The 20,373-nt window shown below is 42.7% G+C and overlaps 1 pseudogene; it reads right to left on the bottom strand.

The window, feature by feature from the left end:
• Nucleotides 1-1,137: 1,137 nt before the first annotated feature.
• On the bottom strand, nucleotides 1,138-2,567 carry LOC147463904 (uncharacterized; annotated as a pseudogene).
• Nucleotides 2,568-20,373: the final 17,806 nt, after the last annotated feature.

Here is a 20,373-nt window from a genome sequence, read left to right as displayed (position 1 = left end):
AGAGAGGTTTCTTTCCTTATTCGTGTATAAATTTTAAGGTTGAGCTTTCATGCATGAAGAGAAGGCCTTAGAATCAGAGTTCAACTATCCAAAGCCCATGCTCTATGGCCACACCTTCACAATGGCAGAGCATACATCCGCAACTATTGATAGGTGCATAGAAAGCTTCCATGGGAAGCTCCGCGCTCACAACTAGCTTTTGCAAAGTTCGCTTCCTCATCTCCTCCGTCCCCTCTACTGCCATGCCTAGAAAATCTGTTCATGTGTGTTCCCAAAAAGTAACCCACCCCATAGGTGTGTATGTGTACGTAAATGTGCGGCATAATTGTGTGGTCTAGTGTGTGTGTGTGTGTGTGTGTGTGTGTGTGTGTGTGTGTGGAGGACTACATTTAGGGTTTTGGGAAAGGAAAAGGTGGAGAGGGATGCCATGAAAGCCCGTGCAATTTAGAGAGAGAGAGAGAGAGAGAGAGAGAGAGAGAAATGAAATCAAATAAAATGTTATATTAGCATCTTCAAAAGGCCAAGATGACCTATGAGACCAAAAAGTTACAACGCGGTGAATTTGATACAATGTCTAAGTACCCAAAAAGTACCAAAAATGAGAGAGAGAGAGAGAGAGAGAGAGAGAGAGAGAGAGAGAGAGAGAGAGAGAGAGAGAGAGAGAGAGAGAGAGAGAGAGAGAGAGAGAGACGAGTCAAACCAGTTGATGACTAAAATGGGCATGGGTAATTAAGAGAAGGACAAGAAAAGAATCGACTCTCAGGGGGGCAAAGGTTGCTGAGAGGAGGCCTCCTACAAACATGAGTGCTAGAAATCAAGGAAACGAGAGTGGGGGAATGTGGGGCCAAATTTCAAAATTCAGAATAGGTAGGAGTGAAGCCATTGAAGGATTGTACAATGAGTGTCATAGAGAGAGAGAGAGAGAGAGAGAGAGAGAGAGAGAGAGAGAGAGAGAGAGAGAGAGAGAGAGAGAGAGAGAGAGAGAGAGAGAGAGAGAGAGAGAGAGAGAGAGAGAGAGAGAGATGAGTCAAACCAGTTGATAATTGGAATGGGCATGAATACATGAGAGATGGACAAGAAAAGAATTGACTCTCAAGGGGAAAAATGTTACTGAGAGGAGGCCATCAATAAAGATTGTTAGAAATCAAGGAAACGAGAGTGGGGGGTTGTGGGGCCAAATTTTCCATCCCCATTAACTAAACCTTTTAGGGATAAAGACCTTCCGACTTCATCTTTATTGGATGCTCCATGTATCCATCTAAATCCAGCTTGTGTATGATGTCCAATAGTTGTAGCAAAAATGGTGGACAATTTATTTACAACATCCAATTCATGGACAACCTAAAACATTAAGCATTCATGTGCATAATCATCCTGTTTTGGAATGAGAGAAAGCAGTCCACATCTTATCTACCCTATGCAAAGAAGCAACTCCTCATGCTAATTGAAACTAGAAATCAAAAGAAAGAACAAAAAAGGCTTTATGACCATCCTCCATGGTCCCAATCATGCTCTCCAATGTTGCCCTACTTTGCTGCTATAGATCAGTTGCCAAACAAAGTGCAAGATTCGCAGAATCACACAGCTAAGTATTTTGAATAGAAGATGATGACAATTTTTTTTTTGACATTATCAAGAACAAATCATCTAAATGAACTTTGCTTCCCTGAACTAAGGCCTCTAGCACTATGCACGCGCCTATAGGATGAGTGAAAGAAAGTTAGACTCCATAGTTAAGTTTCACAATCAAAGAGAAGACAACAAGACGGTGGCACCATTTGAAGATAAGATTCTGCTACTATTACAGCTAACGCGGGGGCAAGCCAAAAGATAGAATGAGAGGAAGGGTGGGAGAGACTTGTTGGGCACTGGCCGAGAGTGCTGAGCATGAGTATGCAAGAGGCTATATGAGACCCGAGTGTGCCACAAGCTCTCCCATCCCTTCCCATTCTTCAGTCTTTTGTCCATGTGAAATGACTATAGCCTCCACTTGATGCTTCTCCGGGGGGGGGGGGGGTGACCATGGGCATGCAACCTTGTGTGTGTGTGTGTGTGTGTTTGTGTGTGTGTGTACAAACAAGAACCCCTTGCCTTAAGCAAGCAGCAGAAGCCATCACGATGGATTTACAGCAAGCATGTAGTTGATCTTATTCTCTATACAGAGGTGCCTTGTGTGTGTTTTTGCATGCACTGTCTATTGGATTTAAAATTACAATTTGTGTGTGTGTGTGTGTGTGTGTGCGTGCGCGCGACATGTGTCATATGTTCACGATTCGTGGGAGAGATCTCAAAATGTGCAAGAGGGTGCCGCATGTATAGCAAGCTCTCGCCATCTCTTTCCAATTTGAAGTTTTTTGCCTATGCAAAATGACTATAGTCTCCACTTCATGCTTCTCAAGGGGCAACCATGGGCATGCAACCTTCTCTCTCTCTCTCTCTCTCTCTCTCTCTCTCTCTCTCTCTCTCTCTCTCTCTCTCTCTCTCTCTCTCTCTCTGTGTTGTAAGTTGTTTCGGTCAGCAATTATGTCTTCTTGCCTCCTTGCTGACTAACCTGCGTTATATATCATGCTTCCTAACTGCACATGATAATGGGCATCTTGAGGTCGGTGTCCCCATCTCTACTGAAAGGATGCAACTTGAAGGCTGTTAAGGTGCGATCCCTCCAAAAGATGAAGAAGCCAGTGCTTATGACAAAGGTACTAGTAGTTCTGTTAATGATGCCATTGAGGTGGTGGCATGAAGCTTGCGAGAAATCTAGCCCTTTTTTGCATAGAAATAGATTCCATATGTTCAGTCCAATCGATGTCACCTGCCACCACCCCATGTGTTGGAATTAGGGTTGCAGAGAAACGCACAGCTTGGAGAAGACGAAGGAAGCTCAAGGCACACAATAGAGAGTGTGTTACTTAGTGTGCAATGGAAAGATAGATAGCCCTAGAGTGATGGGCGTATATACAATGCTTCGGGGAAAAAACCTCCTAAAGAGGGAAAAAATGCCCCGGCGGTCGTAGTGTGTTCACACACATCACTACCACATGTATATGGTAACAAATCCCCCCTGGAGTGATGCGGTGAACGAGAGCTGGCACATGAGTAAAGGGAAGTGCCATGCTTTGAGGACATGATCAGTCCACAAAGGGGAGTAAGCCCACAGCTTTGTGGAAAGCTTCAAGCTTCTCACGAGACAATGCCTTTGTGAAAAGATCAGCAAGGTTGTCCCGTGTTGGCACATAAGCCAAGCTGATCTCTCCTGCAGCCTCTCCCTGACATAGTGGCAATGCACCTCAATGTGCTTTGTATGAGCATGAAAAAATGGGTTCCTTGCAGCTGCCAATGGCTCGGACTGTCAGTGTAGATAGTGTTGGCAGTGTCCTTTCCAACACCCAAATTAGCCATAAGGCGTCTGAGCCATACACACTCAACCGTAGCTGTGAAGACTGCTCTGTACTCAGCCTCACAACTCGAAGTGGCCACAATAGGTTGCTTCTTGCTCAACCATAATATACATGAACTGCCAAGCATGAAACAAAAACCACTTGTGGACACTCGCGTGTCAAAACAACCAGCCCAATCTGAGTCCGAAAAAGCATGTAAGTCTGGCGGCAATGATCCCCCCTTGGGATAAAACAAGCCAAGATGTAAAGTGCCACTAAGGTAGCGGAAAATCCTCTTGACATCTTGCCAATGCTTAGACCCTCACCACAAGCATGTACTTGATCTTGGATATGTTTATGTTTTGCCTTGTGTATGTTTTTGCTTGTGTTGTATCTCAAATTTGAAACTACCATTGCTCTCTCTCTCTCTCTCTCTCTCTCTCTCTCTCTCTCTCTCTCTCTCTCTCGGCATGTGTCATGAGTTCAAGACTCATGGGATAGATCTCAAAAGACACTTGGGATTGTTCCTTGTTTATGCTAAAATTTTTCTTCTTCTTCTTGTCCTCGCTAACATCTTTAGTTCAAGACTCATCACTGGTGTTGTCTTGGTTTTCATCTCTCTCCTAGATGAATGACTAATCCATTTAGGGCTTGGGAGACTTAGCTGGCACAAGCATGCCTGCCCTTGAGTCCATTTCATTCTCCCAAAGTAGAGTGACAAATTCTACTTGGTGTTTGAAAGACATCGTCATCACAAACATGATTCTAAGCATGCATACTACTTAAATTTGTGCACAAGAAAAAGAGAATTAGTCTTATAAGAGAAAAACATTGATCATTTAAAAGAAGCATTTACATTTGCTTACTCTAATGTAGAATTGTAAGCATTGACAAAGTTGATACTATCCTTAAGGTGTATTCCTTGCATCCATCTAACATCTTCCAAAGGATAATTTTGGAACGTAATAAGATATCGTCGGATAATCTTACCATGCCGTAGAACCTTGTCTTCATGCCAAAGGATAGCTTCAGGTTATAGCACCTCTTCTTGGTCTTCGATTTCTGGGGGGTCTTCAATAATTAAGTCTATTGGTGGCTCTCCATAGTAGAGCTTAAGTAGGCTCACATGAAAAGCATTGTGTATGAGCCAGTGGTTGGACAACTGGAGTTGAGCTTCAAGATTTGAAAAGGACTAGAGTATCTTTTTGCTAGTTTAGCATAATAATTTTGATGGCCCATAAGATTTTTACCCATCGTTTGCCTCAATCAAGCCTTGGGAAACTTAAGTAAGACCCAATCATTTTCTTTGAACGTTAAGGCCCTTCTGTGCTTATCAAAAATAGCCTTTTGCCTTTGTTGAGAGATAGATATAGCCTCCTTAATCTTTTGGAAAGATTCTTGTAGGTCATGGCTATACTCATAGGCAGCGAAGACCTTCCCATGTACTTTAAGTAGCAAGGGACTTTTAGGTCTTCCCTCTATGATCTCAAAAGGTGCTTTTCTCATAGTAGTATGGAAAATATTATTGTACGCATACTCTACAAGAGGTAAGTACTTTTTCCGTTGTGAGCGTTGATCTACTTCTGTAACCTACGTCTTTAGTAGATCGAGTATCGTAAGATTGTCTATCTCACTTTGACCATCCGTTTGTGGGTGATAGGCCGAACAACTTTTCAAAGAGACCTTTCCAAAAATTAGTAGTCATTCTAGGATCTCTATTTGACACAATGGATGTTGGCAATCCATGGTGTTTGAAAATTTGAGATATGAAGAGAGTTGCGATTTGGTGTGCCTTAATAGTCGTTTTGACAAGAATAAAGTGTGCTTGCTTGCTAAAACTGTCAACTATTGTCCATATTCCGGTATTCCCATGGATAGACTTGGGCAATCCAAAGATAAAATCCATGGATATACTCTCCCATGGTGAATTAGGGATTTGCCGTGGCTGGAGTAAGCCAAGTTGCTTCCCTCTATCATACTTGGTCTTTTGACATACCACACATTTTGAAACATACTCTTGTATGTCTACTTTCATGGTAGGCCAATAGAAGTATGTCTCTACACCTCAAAGAGTAGGTTGAATGCCTGCATAGGGAGGAGCATCGGATTCATACATGACTTTCTCACGAGAGTGAGTAACACATAGCCTATTGCCATGGAGAAGATAACCATCCTGCAAGGTGAATGGTTCTTCTTTCTTTCCCAAGGCAAGGGCTAGCATTATATCTTTAAAGTCAAGGTCACTAGCATACTCATCTATCATAGAAGATAGATCATTGTGAGTTGCTATAAACATCGCATTGACTCTTGGTCGTCGTGAAAGTGCATCGGCCACTTGATTTTGCTTATCAGCAATGTAAGCAATATGAAAATAACATTGCGAAAGAAAATTTTTCCACCTCATTTGTTTATAGAAAAGCTTGGTTTGCATCATGATGTACTTGAGGTTTTGGTGGTCCGTTTGCAAAATAAATGGAGTCCCCAATAGATAGTGCTTCCATGTGTCTAGGGCATGTAAAATAGCTAAAAGCTCTTTTTCATATATGCTCAAGACCCATTCATCCATATTGAGCCTTCGGCTCTCATATGCTATGGCATGCCCTTCTTGAAGCAAGATTGCTCCAAGGCAATCACCCACAATGGACCTCAAATGGCTTTGAGAGATGCGGAAGCATAAGCATTGTTAGAAGGTAATCTTCTCTTTGAGCTTGTCAAAAGCATTTTGCTCTTTAGCAGTCCATGAGTACTTAACGTTCTTCTTTGTTAAGTCATGTAATGGTCCTGCTATTTGAGAGAATTTCGCTATGAAGCGTTTATAGTATGCACACATATCAATAAAGCTTTGTAGCTCATGTAGATTCCTTGGATTAGGCCATGCCTTTATTACCTCTAACTTAGATGGATCCGTATAGATACCATTACAAGAGATAATATGACCTAAGTATTGAATCTCTTGAAGGAAAATTCACTCTTCTTTTGATTGATAAAAAGCTTGTTCTCCCTCAAAGCTTGAAAAATTACTTGGAGATGTTGCTTGTGCTCCTCCAAGGACTTGGAGTAGACGATGATATTATCAAAGAACAATCCAATGAATTTGCGGTAGGGTCTAAAGATTTTCTCCTTCAAACGATTGAATGTGGCTAGAGCATTTGTCAAACCAAAAGGCATGACAAGATATTCATAATAAAGACCAAATGTTGTACAGAACGTGGACTTTACAATATCTTCACTCACTATCCTTATTGGATGATAGCCACTTTTAAGGTCAATCATATTGAAGTAGGTCAAACCTTGTAGCTTATCAAACAAAGCTTCTATCCGTGGTACGGGAAATCTTTTTTTGATAGTGATATGGTTTAACCTCGATAGTCCGCACACATGCGGTATGTACCATCTTTCTTTTGCACTAAAACGACTAGAGAACAAAAGGGAGAGGAGCTAGGTCTCACCATCCCTTTGTCTACCAATCCTTGTACTTGCCTCATGATCTCCTCTTCTTGAGCTTGGAAAAATCTATAAGGAGGCTTGTTAGGCGGTGAGCTTCCTGGTAGGAGCTGAATTCCATGGTCATCGTCCCCTTGTTTTGGAGGTAAGTCCATAGGGATATCATTGATAAAAAAATCTTGAAATCCATTTGAAAAATTAGACAAGTTGATCTCTTCTTGATTCCTACCATCTTCATTTGATAAAACATTAGGACCTTTTATAGATTGTTTGACAAAAATCATGTACGCAGAGACTGAGCTTTTCATCGATTTGTCAAAAGCAGGAGAATTTACAAGGGGTATGATATGACCAAGCTCATTAGCGTCTATATACATGTTCTTTTTTCTATACTTGAAATATAACCTTCTTTCAGGGAACTTTACATTAACAGCCATACGGTCAAACCATGGTGCCCCTAAGATGACATCTTCATTCTTGAGAGGAGAGATGAAGAAATATTCTTTGTTAACATACCCTTGGACATGAAGCTTGAACTTCCCAATCAAGTGGGTAACTGTGGCTTCTTGCCCCTTGAAGGCTCCATTGGCTACAAACATCTCCCATCTCATGAGCTTGAATGCCTAACTTGGTGGCCAACTCTGTGGATATGAAATTGTGAGTAGAGCCAGGGTCAAACAGGATGAAGGCATCATGCTCCCTTACCTTTTCCCAAGCATAGGAGAGAGGTGATCCTTTGCAATGAACATCCTCTTTTGGAGCTTTGATCATGGAAGCTCTAGGAGTCTCTTTGCGGGCATTTCTTTTGGTGCAAGAACAATAGCCATGTCCTTGCTCCCCACACTTGAAGCATTTGTGGTCCTTACAAAAAGTTTCTAGCTCTTCAGGAGAGAGTTTATTTTTACCTTTGTAAACTCCCTTCTCCTTGGACTGGTTGTTGTTGGAATTGCCTTGGGAAGAGTTTTGGGCATTGTTCTTCCCCTTTGCATCATTTCGATCTCTGTCTTCCATGGGCTTGGCATTCCTTTTATCCCCTTGTTAGAAATTGATGCGTGAAGCAACCATAGTGTGGTGGAGTACTTTGATGATAGAACCAAGCCGTTGGGAGTTGCCAGCCATGCTAATTAAACTTATGTATAAATTACTTTGTGCTTTGGTACCCTCAAAAACCTTAGTCGCTACTCTTCTTTATCTTTGAAAATTAGTTCTCAAGTAGTCGCACCCATGGTTTAGACACTGTTGATTGCAAAGACTAGTGGAGAGGGTCTAACATTTCTCGATTGATTACGGTTCATGTTGAGCTTGCTAGTAGCTCAATAATGGTTAAGCCAAAGGCAAGCCTCGAGAGATTCCATTATTAAGACTATAGTTCCCAATGGTGTACCTCGAACTAAGTCCTTTTCAACCAAGATAATAGATCCATGTCTCACTTACCCTATTGCAATGAACATGTCCGACCTTTCATAGATAACTTAAGGACCTCTCTTCTTAAGCAAGAAAAGAGAAAACAATAGCTCTGATACCAATGTAATGAAATGGTCTATGAACATTGAGGATAGCGGAATTAAGAGAATTATAGTGAGCATTTTTATAAGACTACTTTGAGAACATAGAGGGTGAACTTAATTAGCAGTAGCAACACAACCATTATACTTAATTAACTTGGCATAAACAATACTTTTGCAAGAGAGAGAATTAGAGAACATGACAACAACTGAGAACTGGATTTACATGGAGCAGGTTCCCCCTCCAATAGGCTTTTGTATTATAGATTCTCCCATAAAGAGATACTTGGTACAATACAATATTTGTGTTCCTTGTGCCTAGGTGATGCAATGAAGATGGAAAACTTCATGCAACACGATCATAACATAAACTTTGTAAAAGCATTAACCATCCCCGGCCTCAGTCTCAAGGCCTCAAACACCTTCGAAGGTGGAGAGAGCTAGCGGGAAATGAGGGTAGGGAAGAGGAAGAAGAAGTAACATACGAGAAAGAGATAGTTCCTCACTTATCATCACTCTTCTTGCATAGCATAGCATAGCATAATAGCAAATAATGATAAAGAAGAAGATGACAAGCTTAAGCATTGGAGCATGGCTCTTGGTTGGATTTGTATTCCATAGCCAAGAGTGTTGGTGTAGGATCTCAACTTCTCAACAAGCTTAGAGAAGGAGATAGAGCTCTTGCACTTTGCACTTTTTACAATGAGAGAGAGAGAGAGAGAGAGAGAGAGAGAGAGAGAGAGAGAGAGAGAGAGAGAGAGTGGAGGGGGGCGCGAGGGGGGGGGGGGGGGGGGGGGGGGGGGGGGGAGTATACCCTGCAAGCACGCCCCCAGCTTCCTTGGTCGACCCCTCCTTGTAGCTCAAGCTTTAATTTGATTGGACCCCTACAAGCTTAGCCAATCACATGCTTTTGTCATATCAAGCAACCATGCTAGCATAAGGACAAGTCTCCCCCTTTCCCCTTTGAGAGAGAGAACTTGATAAATGCGTAAACAATTAATTTGATTAGCTAAATTATCATTGGACCCCTTTAGAGGCCAACCAATAGGCTTTAGGCACCTTATGAGGGCAACATGGAGAGGAACTTGACATGTGTTCTTGTTGCTTCTTTACACTAGGCTTGCCTTGTGTGACAATGTGTGTGTTCTCTCTCATGCCCCTACAATTAGGATTCGCCTCCCCCATGAGTAGGGATGTGGTTGACTTTAGGAACACCTTAAGCCCCGCAAGCACCTTATTCATAAAGCACCTCAAGCACCTTCATTGCAAGCATGAAAAGCACCTCAAGCTTAGGCCGCGTTCCCACCTCAAGCACAACCCTAGCTTGCCTAAGGTCTAAGGACGTTTTCACTAACCATTGGAGGTCTTTAATGAAGCTAACCCTAAGGTCTTTCAAGCTCCATTAGCTAGCATTGCTCTTTGACAGACCATCTCTCATTTGGACCCCTTAACTTTGGCCCAATGTTGAGATAGATCCATAAGCACATGTCTAAGCTCTAACCCTTGTTCCTGTTTATTCTCCCACATTATCAGTTTAATATGAGAAAATCATTTGGGTTGGTTAGGTATTAGATTTTATGACAACATATATCCCCAAAATCAACTAAAACAGAATCCTCGTACCATGGTAGTTGATAGGGGATATACACTACTCAAGATGGTGAAGGTATTGGGAGGATGAGACATCAGCTTACACAGACACCTCTTGAGAAGCAAAAGAACAACACACAGAGACATGTTGGTTACGTATTTTTTTCACGAAATTACTCGTGAGACTTTCAAGCAACACTACCAGATTCCTTCTTGAAAAGAGGAGTAGTACTTGATTGGGCCATGGAGCTTTGCCATTCTTAGCACTCGAGGCCTTGAACGTTTCTTCATAGGCGAGGTATACACGAGAGGATACAAATTATCATTGCTTGAGATTGTGCGAGACATTCTAGGAAATCTGCCACTGAGGAGATCAATGTAATATTACAGAATGACCTATGGAAGGTGATTTTTGTTATACTTAAAGTATGCAACAAAAACCCATTGAGTGCATAATGAAGAAGAGTATCAATTCATCGATCTCTAAATCTAGTTGATGGGATGAAAACCGACTGTTAGCACACATGGATCCCCATGCACCTTTGATAGAGCATATCCACAAGCTTACAAATGCTATTCATGTGGCTGCACCTTCAACCTTTTCCCACTCATGTGGTACACAGAGACATGGCAATCGTTCTATGTCTTTGAATAGTTGGTATGATGAATGTTGAGAGACTAGAGCTAGATTATAGCGATGTGGTGACATGCAACACCACACTTTTCTTTGGCACAAATTAGCTACCGATGCCTTGTGAGGTGAATAAAGAGAGCATAATACATAAATAAGTATCTTACATTCATGGCTTGTGGGAGCTTCCTATTCATCGTTATGATAGATTGGCCCTTGAGTCCCAAAAAACCTAGCCATGGGGAGAGACTCTAGATGTTGTTACTTACATATGTCAGTCTATTTTCAATTGCATGGATTTAATATAGATAGATTGCCACCCTTTTTTTGCTACAAGATGCACCATTACTCACATTCACATGTTCAGAGATTAACAAAGAGCGTCGTATGTGTGACATCCTTCACTTTGCAAGTGTCGTTAAAGGCATCTTCTAAGTGATGTTATTAGTGACAATGAATGGTGTCATATCTACAACAATATTATGCGAGAAAGGTATATTTTAACAAATAAAATGGAAGTTTGAAGCATATGCAATAGCCCGTCATTGCATACATGACGTCCGCTTATTTTTTTAGGACACTACTAGCTTCTGTAGGGCCTTGTAGTACTATGGACGGCTTCAAGAGGTCTCTCTAACACAAGTTTTGAAGTGGAAGAAGCAAAATTTCTATATCAATATAGCATAGCAATGCTATATGCTTAATGGGTCATACGGGATCATCTTTAAAAAAATAAATTAGTTAAACTAGTCTTGCTTGGTGGGCCTTGCTATATAACATCTATAGAATAATCATGCAGCACATGCCAATTGCGATTGAATTTAGCTCATCAAACTTAGGATCTAGAGGCCAATACTGAAGGACATTTATATTGTTACCCGCTTTCGTCTTCATTTTAACTTTTGTAATGTCAGTTTAATTGTACAACTTATTCAAGGCAAGGTTGTTATAGTGTTGGACGTCTCATTTGTGAGTGCAAATTAACTATCATAGTAGAGTTGTTGATGTAGTCCTGCACATGAGCTTCATCTATAATACATGCACCCAAGGTACGATTGATCTCATCTACGGATGGTTTTCTTTCACGAATAATGGCCAAGAACTGAAGAAAATCAGGGTCCGTTGCATGTCTTACAGAGCATGACATCTTATACAAAATTGTATGTAGCCAGTCGGCTAAGCTTGTGATATGGCATGTGTTACAAAGCTCCCGTGCGGCGTGACTACAAAGTGGGGGTAGTTCGGCAAGATCACCGAGCAAGAGAACACATTTGTTGCTGAAGGGACCAACCAATGTACTGCTTGTTACGTTGACATTTTTTCTTACGATAAGGTCAAAAGTCATTTGGGTTAACATGAATAGCTCGTCTATAATTATAATATCTGCCTCTATAATTATAATATCACTCATCATTCTCATGAATAGAGAGGGGATACCACTACAAGAGGTTGTGTGCTCTTGTGACGCTGTTAGCGACGGAAATACACTGGGTTTTTATAACCCTCGGCGTCGCTAAAACCGTCGCTACGAGAGCGTCGCTAAATGCATCGCTATAAGCGTCGCTATATAGAGACGCCCATAGCGACGCTCATAGCGACGGTTATAGCGACTTTTACACAGAAGAGTATAGTGACACTCATAGCGACGCTACAGAGCCATAAATAGCGACGCCCGAGAGAATTTTTTTTTGGTGACAGGGCATTGAATGCCATGCCACCCATCAACCATATTGTACTTGATTCACTTTTTAAAAAAAGTGCAAGGGTAGATAATAGACCCAAAATAGTCACCCACAAGACGCATTGTTTGCAAAATTGACAAGCGTAAAATTGACAATTGTACACATCATAGGCAAAATGAATTGATTGGCAAATGTAATAATGACAATTGTACAACATCATAGGCATAAAGAATTGACTGGCAAAAGGAACTGCGGTGACAAATGTAATAATATACATGGTTCAAAAAGACGTATAAAATCCGTCTCATGATACATAAGCTATGAGAAACCCTAAACTAATGCTATCTAGCTATGGCTAAACTGACGTCGTCTAGTCAGACGTCTCATCGCGTCCAAGCGGCATATCTGTCGGATTCTGCAAAAAAAGACAATAAGACAGCTTTCAGTAAGTATAAACATATAACGACATTTATAAAACAATACAAAAAATAGAAAAGAGTAAACCCTAATACTAACCATGCCGCCGCGAGAACTGAGAATGTCCATCAGGGCGTTTAAGCCCTTCCTGCCTGCGTACTCGCGCTCGTACGGTGTGGGATCACGTCCTGTCATCGACCACTGTCAAAACATACAAAGATTTCATTATGTTAGAATTAAAAAACTCATAAACCCTAAACTATCGAACATAAAGAGCAATGCAAAAACACTTACAAAATCGGCCTCAAATGATGCCCATCCACCGCTCCCCAAGTGGTGCGAGCTCCCTGCCTCTACTCGCGCTCTGGCTGCATCCTTTTGTTGCTTCCACTTGTCGGGATTCTCGCGCGCTGCTTTCTTCGCATTCTTCCAATCTTCTTTGGCCAGCCAATCTGGCCTGTTCCACCCATTCTTGATTGCTTTTTGCACTTCGGAACGCTTGTGTTTGCAGTATTCGCGCATTCAAATCTTCATCAGGTCTTCATTGAAGCGTTGATCCCGTGTTGGAACGGGAAACTCATCATGAAGTATGCTGATGACTCTGTTTTTTAAATCACTTGGTACTTCACTCCATTTGTTTAGTATGTAGTGTCTAAACAGCTGAGAGCAAAGACCACGCATGCGCGAGATCACCTTCTTGCTGTCATCATCCATGATGATGCCGCCGCTGAAGTCGACGGAGTAAGGCAAGCCCTCTGGCCGGTGACACGTGAACCTGGGTGTCCCGGCAGGGGTCTCTAGCGGCGTGTCGATGGGGGTACGGACGTTAGGTGTCTCCACCGGCGTCTGGGCCCCGAAGCGAGGAGTGTCGAGTGGGGTGGCTCCTGGCGGAGTAGGTAGAGGTGTGTAGCTGCTAGGAACAGTCAGCCGCGCAAAACCTGGCGTAGATGGCGATGCTGTGGCTGGTGTGGGGGCGGGCAAAGAAGGGTAGGGTAAAGAGCCTCGTCGAACATGAGGCGGTGTGGAGGTATCGGCGGCGGAATCCCCACAACAACCGCCACCGCCACCGCCACCACTAGAGCACTGGTGTCTAGACGAGTGTGAAGATCGTCTCGTCGACGCCGAAGCTTCGGAGCACGCCGAATGCTCCGAAAGAGAGGGAGATGCGGATGGAGTAGGAACGCGCGATGATGCGCCAGAGCGATGACGCTCCACGTACCACTGTCTCTGCTGCGGTGACAAAGAAGAAAGAAACTCCTCATCATCCATACCTGCATTAAACACACGAATATTTAAACTTAATATTGAATGAATAGAGTAGACAATGACGCAAAGACCATTAAATACAATGACGTAATGACGCATATAAATACAATGACGCAATGAATTGAGTGATAGAAGAGGCAAGTCGAAAACTTAGAATTTTCAATCAAAAGATGTGAGCGCGAGTAGAAAAGAGCGTTATACACCATGGAAGGTACTTAGAGAGCCAGAGCTTTTACAACACGGAGCAAAATTGTTCAAATACAATATTTGTGGCTTTAAGAGATCTCTCTCTCATCCTCGCATAACTCAGCATAACTTCCTATATCTATATAGAGCTCTCCGTTTAAACACATATCCTCTGTTTCATTTTATAGCTCCTCTGCATGCACCCCATATAGAGTAGTAGCATCTTGATGCTCGTCTGGCACCACCGCAGCGGCTTCTGATTGAGCATCTTCTCTGATCTCCTCCATTGATGCCGTTGTGATTGGCACATGGTAGCCTTCATACGTCCTTGCACTACGAGGGGCTACCTCTATGACGTACCACCAGTTTGATGTAGACTTTGTAGGATGAAATATTACTTGCCAGAGCCACATAACTTACATGAGAGCTTTCAAGCACATAACTTGTAAAAGGGGGATGTTAACTATTTACATACTTACTTGTTCACAATGCTCTGGTAGTACGAAAGTGTCTCTTAGGTCAGTCGATTTCTTAGTAGAATCCACCTCAAGAAAACCAGACTCTCCTCTACGCACAGTAGCATTGCGACCCTCCATGATTATCTTGAACCATTGCACGTCGAACAAGTCGACAAAAAATCCTCTGTAATCGATCCTCAAAATCTCTTGCAGCGTGCCGAAGTAAGTGAGTTCCGCCACCACAGGATCTGCATCAGAGGAACGTCGTCGACTAGACTGTTCAAATTTTGCCATGATTCCACAATCTTGAGTAAAACGCTTTTTGTCGATCCGTTCCACCCTAAAATGTCGACCTTTACACCATGCTGCTGTGTATGACTTATACTACAACGAACAAAGATTATGAGTGGCCGTTCAAACGTTTAGAAATAAAGTCACTAGCATGTCGTACATTGCAAACTTACCTTGGTCGCGCAACCCCGAGAGTACTCCCACTCTTCCTCAGTCACTTCGTCACCGCATTGTTGTGCGCTTTTCAATTGGTTGTGCAACCATCTTAAGCTCATGAAGGTTAGTAGGCTTTCCAGACCCGTCGGATAGTGCATCGGTGGTCGTCTTCCCCGTCTCCACTCGATTCGTGCCCTTTGTCGCTCTTGCTTTGCATCCTCATATTGTGAAATCCACTTTTGCATCAATGGATTGTGAAGCATGCAAAATCGGTTGATTTTAGCCTCTAGATCTTCCGTCATCTTCTTCTCAACACCGAGATTGCACATGACAATCCCAGATATGCGCTCATCATCTATGGTTCGCCATAGCGTGTCCCGGGCTTTATCAAATCCGTCTAGCCACTCTCCAATGTACACTAGGGACTCTGATACCAACCAACCTTCTGCCATGCTACCCTCCGGACGTGCCTTTTGACGCACATATCCCTTAAGCGTTTTCATGAAACGTTCTAAGAAGAACATCCATCTGGAATGAACTGTGCCAGCTATTTCCACCTCATCAACTATGTGAACAAGAAGATGCACCTGAATGGTTAGCATGGTAGTAGGAAAATGTTTCTCAAACATGCACACAAGCTCCGCAGCATTTAGTTTGGCGAATGGTATGGAGTCTACGTTGATCTCCTTTTGTGAGATCCATTGCACCAGCTTTGCAAGTTTGTAGATTGTGTTACGGATTTCGAGAGACAAACATCCCTCAATGGCAACCGGTAAAATAAACTGTAAAGTATGTGCAGCAATGATATTAAAGTCCACATTTTATGCAATGATATTAAAGTCCACTATGAAGGTACCTGACACATTTTATGCCAATCGTGTGACTTCAAACCGGTAAGCTTTCCGTCTTTAGTAAAACACGTTCGAAGCGAGTGCATTACGCCAGTGGGGGTCCGCAAAGATCGAATGGTCTCTTTTACTTTGCGTTCTTGGGCTCCTGTGAAAATCCATGGTGCTTTAGGGAGTTTTATCGATCCATCAGACGCTGTTTGCGGCCAATATTGTTCCATACGATCCACATTTCTAAGGTCAACTCTGGCTCCCAAAGTATCTTTCTTGCCGGTTAGATGGTCCCATAGTAGATTACCCACATTCTTGAATATGTGCATTGGATCGAGCAAGTGATTGATCATGAGTCGGGGCCAGTATGGTAACTCGTACCATAGAGATAGTCTCTTCATCCCTGGAGGCAATCCGTCATCGCACATCTCCTTCTGCTCTAACCATGCTTGTGCAGACATCCTTGGTGGCTCTCTTCCCAAAAAGCCGTCGCGTAACACATGATTCTCTGGAAGATACGCTTGATGACCTTCGTAGATTTGCTTCTTCAGTCAGGGCACCCTACGTGCATTCAGTCTAGGTCCACATGTGACACATGCTCTGTATCCGCTTGTTTGAAGCCCTTCATGTATACACATGATAATAGATCAACTATGGGAAAAAACAAGATTTACAGTGTCTGAGTGAGGAGTGTCAATAGATCACCTGAGCATTCTGTTAGCCCGGGATAGTCATGCATGGTCCACATTAGAATGCCTCTGATCAAAGCATTCCGTCGTCCTGTGTGTCGGCTCATATCCACCACCTCTATGCCAATCCACAATTGTTGTAGCTCTTCCAATAGTGGACGAAGATACACATCCATATTCTCCACTTTATATCGCCCTGGCACAATCAAGCTTAGCCATAGGTGCCCCTTCTTCGTAGTCAACCACGGGGGAATGTTGTAGTTGACGATGACAACGGGCCATACACTGTAAGATGTTGATCTTTGACCAAATGGATTTACGCCATCCATAGCCAGGCCTAAGCGCAAATTTCGAGCTTCCCTGGCAAAATCCGACCATGTTCCATCTATATGTTTCCAGGCTGCGCAATCTGCAAGAATTCGTAGCACACCATCCGAAGATTTATCCTCCTCATGCCATGATGCTAGGGCGGCCATGGACTTACATTCGAAGAAATGCTTGATGCGAGGAAGCAGAGGAAAATGTCGCAAAACCTTTTGTGGAATTTTTGTCCCGTGGAGATCTACTCGATATCTTTCGGAATCACATTTCGGACACTTCTCCATGTCTATGTATTCCCCTCTGAAAAGAATGCAGTCATTAGGACAAGCGTGGATAGAATTGTAATCCATCCCCAAGTTTTGCAAAATCTTTCTTGCTTCATCTCGGGAATTTGGCATCACATTGTCAGCTGGTAGTATGTGCTCTTTAAGCAATCTACACAACATAAAAATACAATACAGTCGTGTAAAAATCTATCAGATCATTATACATTTAGAGTTTTATTAAAGTAAACTAATTGTAATAGATCACTTGAAAAGCGTTGTGACGCTAGTGTCACTCCATCCAAACTTTGCCTGCATCTCTTTTCCTCTCTCAATGTGTGTGTGCATTCTTTGTTTATGTATGTGTGTGTGCGTTTTTGTTTATGTTTGTACTCTCTCTCTCTCTCTCTCTCTCTCTCTCTCTCTCTCTCTCTCTCTCAAAAACACTATGTGTGTGTGTGTATGTGTGTGTGTGTGAGAGAGAGAGAGAGGGAGAGAGAAAGAGGGGAAGGGAACATGAGAGTGAGGAGAGGGAAGGAGCATACCTGGCTCCTCGTGTGTGTGTGTGTGTGTTTGTGTGTGTGTGTGTGTGTGTGTGTGTGGAGAAGAAAAAGAGAGAGAGAGAGAGAGAGAGAGAGAGAGAGAGGGAGAGCGTTACCTGCTCCTTGCTTGAGGGCGCCGAAAAACTCAGATCTGAGATCTAAGTTTTTGGGTGCGCTCTGTTATTTTTTTAGCCCAGTCGGCGTCGCTATGAGCGTCGCAAATTTCCAAAGAAATTTGCGACGCTCATAGCGACGCCGGGATTTTTTTTTTTGAGCGTCGCTGTGTGAGCGTCGCTAATATGAATAGCCTCTTGTAGTGTACTGTTGATTCGTGGTTGGTATCTTGAACTAGTAATGGACTGTAGATGCAATGCTACTAAGTCTTGTTGTTTCCATTCTGATGGCAAAGCGCCCAACAATAATACATAAGTGGGGACAACAAGAGTGTCTATATTTCATTTGTTTTTCGATCTCATTTATCTCTATATATGTGAGGTATGTCGTCGTGCAGGAAGGACGTATTTCTAGATTGTGAGCAAAGATGTCATATAGCATGCTCCAATCTTTATACGATACAGTAATTTCAAACATGACCTAGCATATGGACGATAAGCTAGTTTCAAGTTGGCTGTAGTTTGCTCCCTAGCTTATTGACGCTTGGACCGTAATCTTCTAGGTCTTCAGAACTTCATACTGACACCTAGTGTTGGAGAAACAAGGACATATATAGTATGGCATCAATTATTTAGACATCTAGTATGGTATCAATTATTTAGAGCTAAAGTAAAGATGCACAAGGTGAATTCACTACTATGATACACCACATGCATTCACTACTTGTGTATTCACTATTGTAATACATCAGTTGCATTGGCTAGCAATCGTATGCAAAGAGTTGTGTGTGTAACTAACATGTGCAGATGTTGATCGGTGTATAGTTTTGAATACGAGATCCAAATAAACCGAAGCAAAGGAAGTAATGCAAAAAATTCTAAAACAAGCAAATAGATAAAGCATGAATGAACTGCAACAATAAATGAGGTGCTTTACTGACCTGTAATGTTGTAATGCTGCTTTTCGACTGTCCAATCTATAGGCCGATATTTGAGTCAAGCTACAAAAAAGCAATGCGAATAGTTAAACGTATCGTCTTGCAATAAAACGTCACAGACTGAAAGTGCAAAGTATACAGTGTACGTCATATAGAGGTGCAATACAAAAGTATGGTGGAGAGCTGGCACTGTGGTCTCTCCAAAAAATTATAAGAAACGGAAGCCGTGCCCTGCCCTGCCCCGTAGCGTTTATGTGTTGCGCCAAGCAAACACATGTGCATGGAAAATTGGATGCAGATAACGGACCTTGCAGTGTTGTCGAGCTGGAATTGCACTTGTGCAATTGGAACTTGTAGTGTTGTCCTCCCTACCATACACAAAACACGCAGATGTAACTTTATGTTCTATGTCCTCTGATCAATATTACTTTATCTCTCTCTCTCTCTCTCTCTCTCTCTCTCTCTCTCTCTCTCTCTCTCTCTCTCTCTCTCTCTCTCTCTCTCTCCCTCTCTCTCTCTCTCTCTCTCTCTCTCTCTCTCTCTCTCTCTCTCTCTCTCTCTCTCCCTCTCTCTCTCTCTCTCTCTCTCTCTCTCTCTCTCTCTCTCTCTCTCTCTCTCTCTCTCTCTGTTGTAAGTTGTTTCGGTCAGCAATTATGTCTTCTTGCCTCCTTGCTGACTAACCTGCGTTATATATCATGCTTCCTAACTGCACATGATAATGGGCATCTTGAGGTCGGTGTCCCCATCTCTACTAAAAGGATGCAACTTGAAGGCTGTTTAGGTGCGATCCCTCCAAAAGATGAAGAAGCCAGTGCTTATGACAAAGGTACTAGTAGTTCTGTTAATGATGCCATTGAGGTGGTGGCATGAAGCTTGCGAGAAATCTAGCCCTCATAGAAATAGATTCCATATGTTCAGTCCAATCGATGTCACCCGCCACCACCCCATGTGTTGGAATTAGGGTTGCAGAGAAACGCACAGCTTGGAGAAGACGAAGGAAGCTCAAGGCACACAATAGAGAGTGTGTTACTTAGTGTGCAATGGAAAGATAGATAGCCCTAGAGTGATGGGCGTATATACAATGCTTGGGGGAAAAAACCTCCTAAAGAGGGAAAAAATGCCCCGGCGGTCGTAGTGTGTTCACACACATCACTACCACATGTATATGGTAACAAATCCCCCCTGGAGTGATGCGGTGAACGAGAGCTGGCACATGAGTAAAGGGAAGTGCCATGCTTTGAGGACATGATCAGTCCACAAAGGGGAGTAAGCCCACAGCTTTGTGGAAAGCTTCAAGCTTCTCACGAGACAATGCCTTTGTGAAAAGATCAGCAAGGTTGTCCCGTGTTGGCACATAAGCCAAGCTGATCTCTCCTGCTGAGAGCCTCTCCCTGACATAGTGGTAATGCACCTCAATGTGCTTTGTGTGAGCATGAAAAAATGGGTTCCTTGCAACTGCCAATGGCTCGGACTGTCAGTGTAGATAGTGTTGGCAGTGTCCTTTCCAACACCCAAATTAGCCATAAGGCGTCTGAGCCATACACACTCAATCGTAGCTGTGAAGACTGCCCTGTACTCAGCCTCACAAATCGAAGTGGCCACAATAGGTTGCTTCTTGCTCAACCATAATATACATGAACTGCCAAGCATGAAACAAAAACCACTTGT

This window comes from Adiantum capillus-veneris, chromosome 2, assembly GCF_014529385.1.
Source record: "Adiantum capillus-veneris isolate H3 chromosome 2, ASM1452938v2, whole genome shotgun sequence".
Taxonomy (NCBI): domain Eukaryota; kingdom Viridiplantae; phylum Streptophyta; class Polypodiopsida; order Polypodiales; family Pteridaceae; genus Adiantum; species Adiantum capillus-veneris.
The sequence above is the reverse complement of the archived record's forward strand: the minus strand, read 5'-3'. Positions and strand labels throughout refer to the sequence as shown.